Here is a 12,819-nt window from a genome sequence, read left to right on the forward strand (position 1 = left end):
GTAGAAAACACCATAAGGGCCATCTTAAGAGAAAATATAACTTTAACCGAAACATTGGTGCTCCTCAGGGTGAATTATGTCTCCCAACAGGCTCTAAATTGTAAGCAACAGGGTTTATTATTCTTTTTGCTACTTTTCGCCAGGCTGGAGATTTGTAAACACTGGCTGGATCCCCAACACCCGAATGCATTCACCTGGCTAAGTGTGGTTAAATGGTCATGTAACTTAGATAGCAAATGGATCCCACGAAGGTCAGCAGAAATGTGGGAGGACTTCTTGAAATGGTCAGGCGGTTAAGCCTGTAGATGGGCCAAAAATACCAAAAACCAGCCAATAATTACATCAAGCCATGGATGCTGTATACAAGGAGGGAGGTCGGATCCCGCACGGTGGTGGGAGGCTTTTAACCCCTGCCCCTTTGGTAATAGACTAGTGTCGTGAAAAACACAAGTCAGAAAAAGATTGGACCACCGATGGATCAAGGGTGTTTAGAAACCGGCCCGGAATGCAGTAGCCATGGTGTAATGAAGACAAAATATATATATATATATATATATCTGCAGTCCGCCAATGCAGCTGCAGGTGTGTTTAAGACACTGACCCAGCCCACTTGGATGGCCGCCACATGGCAGAACGAATGATAGCAATTTAAAGTGAACTGGTGGGAAACTGTTGTTGAGGCAGGCATTTGATAAAGGAACAGTCCGAAACGCGTCATGCCGATGCTGTTAAGAAATAAAGCAACTCACCTGGAATCCCAGCTGTGTCCCTCTGGTTCTTTCATTGCAAGAATCTACCGTGGCATGTTGTGCGTACCAGCCCTGGGTGCGCTAGAGGAGACCAACTTTACAAGAGGACAGAGCCACTAGGGCAGCTTTGCCAATTCTTCACGTTCCAAAGTATTGGTAGTATTCTGACCCACCGCATCCATGCCTAGCAAGTGTGTCGCTGCTAACAGCAGTCCGTGACTGCACGGCGGAACCAGGATCACTGCATCTGTGGTTCCAGACCAGGTTAGATTTGGAATTTTGCGGTTGAAGCGTCTTGGGGGCCCAGGAGGGAAGTTTGTTTCTACAGCAACGTTTGCCAGTAACTTTCATCACGTTCGTAAACATCACCCAGGACCCGTGAAGGGATATATTGGAGCTGTGAGTAGAAACTTACCCGAAAATGGCGTGAGAGGTGCATTTTGGGATCTGCAGTCCGCCAATGCAGCTGCAGGTGTGTTTAAGACTCTGACCCAGGCAACTTGGATGGCCTCCACATGGCAGAATGAATGATAGCAATTTAAAGTGAACTGGTGGGAAACTGTTGTTGAGGCAGGCATTTGATAAAGGAACAGTCCGAAAGGCGTCATGCCGATGCTATTAAGAAATAAAGCAACTCACCTGGAAACCCCGCTGTTCACTGCAAGAATCTACCATGGCATATATATATATATATATATATATATATATATATATGTATATATATATATATATATATATATATATATATATATATATATATATCACGCTCCATGGGGTTGTCCAAGTAGCGGGTAGCACCCGATCCTGCGTGCGCCTTCCCCAAAGCGTTAGTTGGTATGGGCAGTTGCGTGTTTGAAATAGGCCCGACGCGTTTCGGAAATTTATTTTCCTCATCAGGGGCCAGCAGTAAAGTGCACGACGTCTACCATCACCCTATATGAAAACACACATTGTGCTTGTGGGAGATGTAGTCCATATATCCTGGATGGATGCACTTTCAAATTACTGCTCGTTCCAAAGGCTCTACCATGAGCCCCAAACATCACTCCTGTCCTCATCCATCGCGCAGCTCCACATACGAGACTCCTTGGATAGCGAGTCTCGTGGCCCCCGTTTCTTCGGGGTGGTGCAACCCAGCGGCAGGACCGCCGCTAATGTATTACGCTCCATGGGGTTGTCCAAGTAGCGGGTAGCACCCGAGCCTGCGTGCGCCTTCCCCAAAGCGTTAGTTGGTATGGGCAGTTGCGTGTTTGAAATAGGCCCGACGCGTTTCGGAAATTTATTTTCCTCATCAGGGGCCAGCAGTAAAGTGCACGACGTCTACCATCTCCCTATATGAAAACACACATTGTGCTTGTGGGAGATGTAGTCCATATATCCTGGATGGATGCACTTTCAAATTACTGCTCGTTCCAAAGGCTCTACCATGAGCCCCAAACATCACTCCTGTCCTCATCCATCGCGCAGCTCCACATACGAGACTCCTTGGATAGCGAGTCTCGTGGCCCCCGTTTCTTCGGGGTGGTGCAACCCAGCAGCAGGACCGCCGCTAATGTATCACGCTCCATGGGGTTGTCCAAGTAGCGGGTAGCACCCGAGCCTGCGTGCGCCTTCCCCAAAGCGTTAGTTGGTATGGGCAGTTGCGTGTTTGAAATAGGCCCGACGCGTTTCGGAAATTTATTTTCCTCATCAGGGGCCAGCAGTAAAGTGCACGACGTCTACCATCTCCCTATATGAAAACACACATTGTGCTTGTGGGAGATGTAGTCCATATATCCTGGATGGATGCACTTTCAAATTACTGCTCGTTCCAAAGGCTCTACCATGAGCCCCAAACATCACTCCTGTCCTCATCCATCGCGCAGCTCCACATACGAGACTCCTTGGATAGCGAGTCTCGTGGCCCCCGTTTCTTCGGGGTGGTGCAACCCAGCGGCAGGACCGCCGCTAATGTATCACGCTCCATGGGGTTGTCCAAGTAGCGGGTAGCACCCGAGCCTGCGTGCGCCTTCCCCAAAGCGTTAGTTGGTATGGGCAGTTGCGTGTTTGAAATAGGCCCGACGCGTTTCGGAAATTTATTTTCCTCATCAGGGGCCAGCAGTAAAGTGCACGACGTCTACCGTCTCCCTATATGAAAACACACATTGTGCTTGTGGGAGATGTAGTCCATATATCCTGGATGGATGCACTTTCAAATTACTGCTCGTTCCAAAGGCTCTACCATGAGCCCCAAACATCACTCCTGTCCTCATCCATCGCGCAGCTCCACATACGAGACTCCTTGGATAGCGAGTCTCGTGGCCCCCGTTTCTTCGGGGTGGTGCAACCCAGCGGCAGGACCGCCGCTAATGTATCACGCTCCATGGGGTTGTCCAAGTAGCGGGTAGCACCCGAGCCTGTGTGCGCCTTCCCCAAAGCGTTAGTTGGTATGGGCAGTTGCGTGTTTGAAATAGGCCCGACTCATTTCGGAAATTTATTTTCCTCATCAGGGGCCAGCAGTAAAGTGCACGACGTCTACCATCTCCCTATATGAAAACACACATTGTGCTTGTGGGAGATGTAGTCCATATATCCTGGATGGATGCACTTTCAAATTACTGCTCTTTCCAAAGGCTCTACCATGAGCCCCAAACATCACTCCTGTCCTCATCCATCGCGCAGCTCCACATACGAGACTCCTTGGATAGCGAGTCTCGTGGCCCCCGTTTCTTCGGGGTGGTGCAACCCAGCGGCAGGACAGCCGCTAATGTATCACGCTCCATGGGGTTGTCCAAGTAGCGGGTAGCACCCGAGCCTGCGTGCGCCTTCCCCAAAGCGTTAGTTGGTATGGGCAGTTGCGTGTTTGAAATAGGCCCGACGCGTTTCGGAAATTTATTTTCCTCATCAGGGGCCAGCAGTAAAGTGCACGACGTCTACCATCTCCCTATATGAAAACACACATTGTGCTTGTGGGAGATGTAGTCCATATATCCTGGATGGATCCACTTTCAAATTACTGCTCGTTCCAAAGGCTCTACCATGAGCCCCAAACATCACTCCTGTCCTCATCCATCGCGCAGCTCCACATACGAGACTCCTTGGATAGCGAGTCTCGTGGCCCCCGTTTCTTCGGGGTGGTGCAACCCAGCGGCAGGACCGCCGCTAATGTATCACGCTCCATGGGGTTGTCCAAGTAGCGGGTAGCACCCGAGCCTGCGTGCGCCTTCCCCAAAGCGTTAGTTGGTATGGGCAGTTGCGTGTTTGAAATAGGCCCAACGCGTTTCGGAAATTTATTTTCCTCATCAGGGGCCAGCAGTAAAGTGCACGACGTCTACCATCTCCCTATATGAAAACACACATTGTGCTTGTGGGAGATGTAGTCCATATATCCTGGATGGATGCACTTTCAAATTACTGCTCGTTCCAAAGGCTCTACCATGAGCCCCAAACATCACTCCTGTCCTCATCCATCGTGCAGCTCCACATACGAGACTCCTTGGATAGCGAGTCTCGTGGCCCCCGTTTCTTCGGGGTGGTGCAACCCAGCGGCAGGACCGCCGCTAATGTATCACGCTCCATGGGGTTGTCCAAGTAGCGGGTAGCACCCGAGCCTGCGTGCGCCTTCCCCAAAGCGTTAGTTGGTATGGGCAGTTGCGTGTTTGAAATAGGCCCGACGCGTTTCGGAAATTTATTTTCCTCATCAGGGGCCAGCAGTAAAGTGCACGACGTCTACCATCTCCCTATATGAAAACACACATTGTGCTTGTGGGAGATGTAGTCCATATATCCTGGATGGATGCAATTTCAAATTACTGCTCGTTCCAAAGGCTCTACCATGAGCCCCAAACATCACTCCTGTCCTCATCCATCGCGCAGCTCCACATATGAGACTCCTTGGATAGCGAGTCTCGTGGCCCCCGTTTCTTCGGGGTGGTGCAACCCAGCGGCAGGACCACCGCTAATGTATCACGCTCCATGGGGTTGTCCATGGGCAGTTGCAGTTTCATACAGAGAGATGGTAGACGTCGTGCACTTTACTGCTGGCCCCTGATGAGGAAAATAAATTTCCGAAACGCTGTCGGGCCTATTTCAAACACGCAACTGCCCATACCAACTAACGCTTTGGGGAAGGCGCACGCAGGCTCGGGTGCTACCCGCTACTTGGACAACCCCATGGAGCGTAATACATTAGCGGCGGTCCTGCCGCTGCGTTGCACCACCCCGAAGAAACGGGGGCCACGAGACTCGCTATCCAAGGAGTCTCGTAAGTGGAGCTGCGTGATGGATGAGGACAGGAGTGATGTTTGGGGCTCATGGTAGAGCCTTTGGAACGAGCAGTAATTTGAAAGTGCATCCATCCAGGATATATGGACTACATCTCCCGCAAGCACAATATGTGTTTTCATACAGAGAGATGGTAAACGTCGTGCACTTTACTGCTGGCCCCTGATGAGGAAAATAAATTTCCGAAACGCGTCGGGCCTATTTCAAACACGCAACTGCCCATACCAACTAACGCTTTGGGGAAGGCGCACGCAGGCTCGGGTGCTACCCGCTACTTGGACAACCCCATGGAGCGTAATACATTAGCGGCGGTCCTGCCGCTGGGTTGCACCACCCCGAAGAAATGGGGGCCACGAGACTCGCTATCCAAGGAGTCTCGTAAGTGGAGCTGCGTGATGGATGAGGACAGGAGTGATGTTTGGGGCTCATGGTAGAGCCTTTGGAACGAGCAGTAATTTGAAAGTGCATCCATCCAGGATATATGGACTACATCTCCCACAAGCACAATATGTGTTTTCATACAGAGAGATGGTAGACGTCGTGCACTTTACTGCTGGCCCCTGATGAGGAAAATAAATTTCCGAAACGCGTCGGGCCTATTTCAAACACGCAACTGCCCATACCAACTAACGCTTTGGGGAAGGCGCACGCAGGCTCGGGTGCTACCCGCTACTTCGACAACCCCATGGAGCGTAATACATTAGCGGCGGTCCTGCCGCTGGGTTGCACCACCCTGAAGAAATGGGGGCCACGAGACTCGCTATCCAAGGAGTCTTGTAAGTGGAGCTGCGTGATGGATGAGGACAGGAGTGATGTTTGGGGCTCATGGTAGAGCCTTTGGAACGAGCAGTAATTTGAAAGTGCATCCATCCAGGATATATGGACTACATCTCCCACAAGCACAATATGTGTTTTCATACAGAGAGATGGTAGACGTCGTGCACTTTACTGCTGGCCCCTGATGAGGAAAATAAATTTCCGAAACGCGTCGGGCCTATTTCAAACACGCAACTGCCCATACCAACTAACGCTTTGGGGAAGGCGCACGCAGGCTCGGGTGCTACCCGCTACTTGGACAACCCCATGGAGCGTAATACATTAGCGGCGGTCCTGCCGCTGGGTTGCACCACCCCGAAGAAACGGGGGCCATGAGACTCGCTATCCAAGGAGTCTCGTAAGTGGAGCTGCGTGATGGATGAGGACAGGAGTGATGTTTGGGGCTCATGGTAGAGTCTTTGGAACGAGCAGTAATTTGAAAGTGCATCCATCCAGGATATATGGACTACATCTCCCACAAGCACAATATGTGTTTTCATACAGAGAGATGGTAGACGTCGTGCACTTTACTGCTGGCCCCTGATGAGGAAAATAAATTTCCGAAACGCGTCGGGCCTATTTCAAACACGCAACTGCCCATACCAACTAACGCTTTGGGGAAGGCGCACGCAGGCTCGGGTGCTACCCGCTACTTGGACAACCCCATGGAGCGTAATACATTAGCGGCGGTCCTGCCGCTGGGTTGCACCACCCCGAAGAAACGGGGGCCATGAGACTCGCTATCCAAGGAGTCTCGTAAGTGGAGCTGCGTGATGGATGAGGACAGGAGTGATGTTTGGGGCTCATGGTAGAGCCTTTGGAACGAGCAGTAATTTGAAAGTGCATCCATCCAGGATATATGGACTACATCTCCCACAAGCACAATATGTGTTTTCATACAGAGAGATGGTAGACGTCGTGCACTTTACTGCTGGCCCCTGATGAGGAAAATAAATTTCCGAAACGCGTCGGGCCTATTTCAAATACGCAACTGCCCATACCAACTAACGCTTTGGGGAAGGCGCACGCAGGCTCGGGTGCTACCCGCTACTTGGACAACCCCATGGAGCGTAATACATTAGCGGCGGTCCTGCCGCTGGGTTGCACCACCCCGAAGAAACGGGGGCCACGAGACTCGCTATCCAAGGAGTCTCGTAAGTGGAGCTGCGTGATGGATGAGGACAGGAGTGATGTTTGGGGCTCATGGTAGAGCCTTTGGAACGAGCAGTAATTTGAAAGTGCATCCATCCAGGATATATGGACTACATCTCCCGCAAGCACAATATGTGTTTTCATACAGAGAGATGGTAAACGTCGTGCACTTTACTGCTGGCCCCTGATGAGGAAAATAAATTTCCGAAACGCGTCGGGCCTATTTCAAACACGCAACTGCCCATACCAACTAACGCTTTGGGGAAGGCGCACGCAGGCTCGGGTGCTACCCGCTACTTGGACAACCCCATGGAGCATAATACATTAGCGGCGGTCCTGCCGCTGGGTTGCACCACCCCGAAGAAACGGGGGCCACGAGACTCGCTATCCAAGGAGTCTCGTAAGTGGAGCTGCGTGATGGATGAGGACAGGAGTGATGTTTGGGGCTCATGGTAGAGCCTTTGGAACGAGCAGTAATTTGAAAGTGCATCCATCCAGGATATATGGACTACATCTCCCACAAGCACAATATGTGTTTTCATACAGAGAGATGGTAGACGTCGTGCACTTTACTGCTGGCCCCTGATGAGGAAAATAAATTTCCGAAACGCGTCGGGCCTATTTCAAACACGCAACTGCCCATACCAACTAACGCTTTGGGGAAGGCGCACGCAGGCTCGGGTGCTACCCGCTACTTCGACAACCCCATGGAGCGTAATACATTAGCGGCGGTCCTGCCGCTGGGTTGCACCACCCTGAAGAAATGGGGGCCACGAGACTCGCTATCCAAGGAGTCTCGTAAGTGGAGCTGCGTGATGGATGAGGACAGGAGTGATGTTTGGGGCTCATGGTAGAGCCTTTGGAACGAGCAGTAATTTGAAAGTACATCCATCCAGGATATATGGACTACATCTCCCACAAGCACAATATGTGTTTTCATACAGAGAGATGGTAGACGTCGTGCACTTTACTGCTGGCCCCTGATGAGGAAAATAAATTTCCGAAACGCGTCGGGCCTATTTCAAACACGCAACTGCCCATACCAACTAACGCTTTGGGGAAGGCGCACGCAGGCTCGGGTGCTACCCGCTACTTGGACAACCCCATGGAGCGTAATACATTAGCGGCGGTCCTGCCGCTGGGTTGCACCACCCCGAAGAAACGGGGGCCACGAGACTCGCTATCCAAGGAGTCTCGTAAGTGGAGCTGCGTGATGGATGAGGACAGGAGTGATGTTTGGGGCTCATGGTAGAGCCTTTGGAACGAGCAGTAATTTGAAAGTGCATCCATCCAGGATATATGGACTACATCTCCCACAAGCACAATATGTGTTTTCATACAGAGAGATGGTAGACGTCGTGCACTTTACTGCTGGCCCCTGATGAGGAAAATAAATTTCCGAAACGCGTCGGGCCTATTTCAAACACGCAACTGCCCATACCAACTAACGCTTTGGGGAAGGCGCACGCAGGCTCGGGTGCTACCCGCTACTTGGACAACCCCATGGAGCGTAATACATTAGCGGCGGTCCTGCCGCTGGGTTGCACCACCCCGAAGAAACGGGGGCCACGAGACTCGCTATCCAAGGAGTCTCGTAAGTGGAGCTGCGTGATGGATGAGGACAGGAGTGATGTTTGGGGCTCATGGTAGAGCCTTTGGAACGAGCAGTAATTTGAAAGTGCATCCATCCAGGATATATGGACTACATCTCCCACAAGCACAATATGTGTTTTCATACAGAGAGATGGTAGACGTCGTGCACTTTACTGCTGGCCCCTGATGAGGAAAATAAATTTCCAAAACGCGTCGGGCCTATTTCAAACACGCAACTACCCATACCAACTAACGCTTTGGGGAAGGCGCACGCAGGCTCGGGTGCTACCCGCTACTTGGACAACCCCATGGAGCGTAATATATATATATATATATATATATATATATATATAATTATGTAAATTTATTAATTGATTAACTTACATTTTGATTGCTGAATTTTAGTTACTTGTTAATTGGTTGAAAAGTTTATTAAATTGTCTTAATAAATGTTATGGGATAGATGTATCAAGAAAGCCTTTTGCGATTTCTTATTTGCGATCTTTTGCGATTCGCAAATACAGATTCGCAAAACGTGATGTATGTAGTTTTCCACGAATAATCTGCGATTTCTTAAAAATCGCAGAATATTCTGTGAATAATCTGCGATTTCTTATTTTGTGAAATTCGCAAATTAAGAAATCGCAAAAAACGGAAATCTGCCAATGCAGGAACAAGCTGATGACATCACAGTCAGGAAGTGTTGGTGATTACCTGCACCTGTTTGCCTGAGCCACACCCAGTGGCACTTGGAAGTCTTTTTGGAAGCTGTGCAGACCTGTTTCACTTCATCATGGAGCTTGAAAATTCACAAGAAGGTTCTTCTGGAGAGAAGAGGAAGAGGAAGCAGAAATGTTCTGAGAAAGAACAGGAGTCATTAATTGAAGAAATGGCATGCAACCATGAGTTGCTTTTTGGCAAACAAGCACTGAAAGTGCCAGAGGCTCGCAAGAGGAAAATATGGCTAGAAATCCAGCAGAAAGTAAATTCTGTAGGAGTCACACCACGTACCATCGAGGAGTTGTGCAAAAGGTGGTATGACATGCGCCTCCGGTCCAAGGAAAAACTTGCTATAAGAATTAAGGAGTCCAGCAAGACAGGAGGGGAACATCCACTGCTGAGCAGCCTACTCCTCATGAAGAGCTTGTTGAGGCCACTCTCTTGCTTGAGAGTGTGAGTGGGGTGACGCAGATTGACAGCTCTGAGCCTTCACAAAGAGCAGAAGGTAAGAAGCAAGTATGTATGTATGTGAAGTTGTTTGTCTTGCATGTGCCTGAAGTTAGTACAAGAACACAGTCTGATTATCTGCAAGCCTGGTACCGTGAGTCACAGTCAGAGGTAATGCATTGTGGGAGTTGTAGTTACATTGCAAATTCATTTTTTTTGTAATCATTTAGAAAGAAAATTAATTTATTTTGTAGAATGAGATTGAAAAACACACTGATAAAATTATTTTAGAAGTAGTGAAACTTTATTAAACTCATACAGTAATCTACACAACAAACTCACATGTCCCTATCTACATCCACAGAAAAACCAAAGTTGACTGGGGGTGAGTGTTTGATTTGCTCAAGCGCTCCGTCCATCATCTCCTTTTGTATCGCTTTGTTCGCCCTAAGTGTGGCAGGGTATGCTCAGATGTGAGTCCCTTGCTCACTTGGCCACTGGATTCAAGATAGCCTGGCTGATGAGGATTATGAATCCGAAACCGGTCCCAGGATGCTTGTTTACGGTCCAGGGAAGACATGGCTTGGCAGTTCGGGCTGGACTGTTCCCATGAGGCACAGGGTGAGACTGATTTGCATATGGTCATGTCTGAATTGGGGTGGCTGAGTGAGCTAAAGAATGGTGATGGATTAAACCCAGATCAGTTGACTGGGGGTGAGTGTTTGATTTGCTCAAGCGCTCCGTCCATCATCTCCTTTTGTATCGCTTTGTTCGCCCTATGTTTGGCAGGGTATGCTCAGACGTGAGTCCCTTGCTCACTTGGCCACTGGATTCAAGATAGCCTGGCTGATGAGGATTATGAATCCGAAACCGGTCCCAGGATGCTTGTTTACGGTCCAGGGAAGACATGGCTTGGCAGTTCGGGCTGGACTGTTCCCATGAGGCACAGGGTCAGACTGATTTGCATATGGTCATGTCTGAACTGGGGTGGCTGAGTGAGCTAAAGAATGGTGATGGATTAAACCCAGATCAGTTGACTGGGGGTGAGTGTTTGATTTGCTCAAGCGCTACGTCCATCATCTCCTTTTGTATCGCTTTGTTCGCCCTAAGTGTGGCAGGGTATGCTCAGACGTGAGTCCCTTGCTCACTTGGCCACTGGATTCAAGATAGCCTGGCTGATGAGGATTATGAATCCGAAACCGGTCCCAGGATGCTTGTTTCCGGTCCAGGGAAGACATGGCTTGGCAGTTCGGGCTGCACTGTTCCCATGAGGCACAGGGTCAGACTGATTTGCATATGGTCATGTCTGAACTGGGGTGGCTGAGTGAGCTAAAGGATGGTGATGGATTAAACCCAGATCAGTTGACTGGGGGTGAGTGTTTGATTTGCTCAAGCGCTCCGTCCATCATCTCCTTTTGTATCGCTTTGTTCGCCCTAAGTGTGGCAGGGTATGCTCAGACGTGAGTCCCTTGCTCACTTGGCCACTGGATTCAGGATAGCCTGGCTGATGATGATTATGAATCCGAAACAGGTCCCAGGATGCTTGTTTCCGGTCCAGGGAAGACATGGCTTGGCAGTTCGGGCTGGACTGTTCCCATGAGGCACAGGGTCAGACTGATTTGCATATGGTCATGTCTGAACTGGGGTGGCTGAGTGAGCTAAAGAATGGTGATGGATTAAACCCAGATCAGTTGACTTGGGGTGAGTGTTTGATTTGCTCAAGCGCTCTGTCCATCATCTCCTTTTGTATCGCTTTGTTCGCCCTAAGTGTGGCAGGGTATGCTCAGACATGAGTCCCTTGCTCACTTGGCCACTGGATTCAAGATAGCCTGGCTGATGAGGATTATGAATCCGAAACCGGTCCCAGGATGCTTGTTTCCGGTCCAGGGAAGACATGGCTTGGCAGTTCGGGCTGGACTGTTCCCATGAGGCACAGGGTCAGACTGATTTGCATATGGTCATGTCTGAACTGGGGTGGCTGAGTGAGCTAAAGAATGGTGATGGATTAAACCCAGATCAGTTGACTGGGGTGAGTGTTTGATTTGCTCAAGCGCTCCGTCCATCATCTCCTTTTGTATCGCTTTGTTCGACCTAAGTGTGGCAGGGTATGCTCAGATGTGAGTCCCTTGCTCACTTGGCCACTGGATTCAAGATACCCTGGCTGATGAGGATTATGAAACCGAAACCGGTCCCAGGATGCTTGTTTCCGGTCCAGGGAAGACATGGCTTGGCAGTTCGGGCTGGACTGTTCCCATGAGGCACAGGGTCAGACTGATTTGCATATGGTCATGTCTGAACTGGGGTTGCTGAGTGAGCTAAAGAATGGTGATGGATTAAACCCAGATCAGTTGACTGGGGGTGAGTGTTTGATTTGCTCAAGCGCTCCGTCCATCATCTCCTCTTGTATCACTTTGTTCGCCCTAAGTGTGGCAGGGTATGCTCAGACGTGAGTCCCTTGCTCACTTGGCCACTGGATTCAAGATAGCCTGGCTGATGAGGATTATGAATCCGAAACCGGTCCCAGGATGCTTGTTTCCGGTCCAGGGAAGACATGGCTTGGCAGTTCGGGCTGGACTGTTCCCATGAGGCACAGGGTCAGACTGAGTTGCATATGGTCATGTCTGAACTGGGGTGGCTGAGTGAGCTAAAGAATGGTGATGGATTAAACCCAGATCAGTTGACTGGGGGTGAGTGTTTGATTTGCTCAAGCGCTCCGTCCATCATCTCCTTTTGTATTGCCCTATCTACATCCACAGCACATGCTGGACAATCCATGGAGGAAATTGGTGACAATCAGGCAATTTTCCAAGATGTCTCTGGAGCTCAAGAAAGTGCAAATGATGATGTTGACACCACTCCAATTGTCTGGCAAAAATTTAGACATGTGGCCCCTCTGCCGCCTTTTGAAGATGAGGACATGGAACCTGAAGGTTCAAGAAAGAGTGTACAGGAAGCAGCTGTTACTCCAAGACATGTTGAGCAATCTCAGGCACAAAGAAGAAGAGCTTATACAAATGATAGGCCAAGGAGTAGTAGAAGTGGTCAAGAGGACAGTCCTGGTGTGTTTGCTGGATTGGAA

The sequence above is a fragment of the Lissotriton helveticus genome, chromosome 2_2 (assembly GCF_964261635.1).
Source record: "Lissotriton helveticus chromosome 2_2, aLisHel1.1, whole genome shotgun sequence".
Lineage (NCBI taxonomy): Eukaryota > Metazoa > Chordata > Amphibia > Caudata > Salamandridae > Lissotriton > Lissotriton helveticus.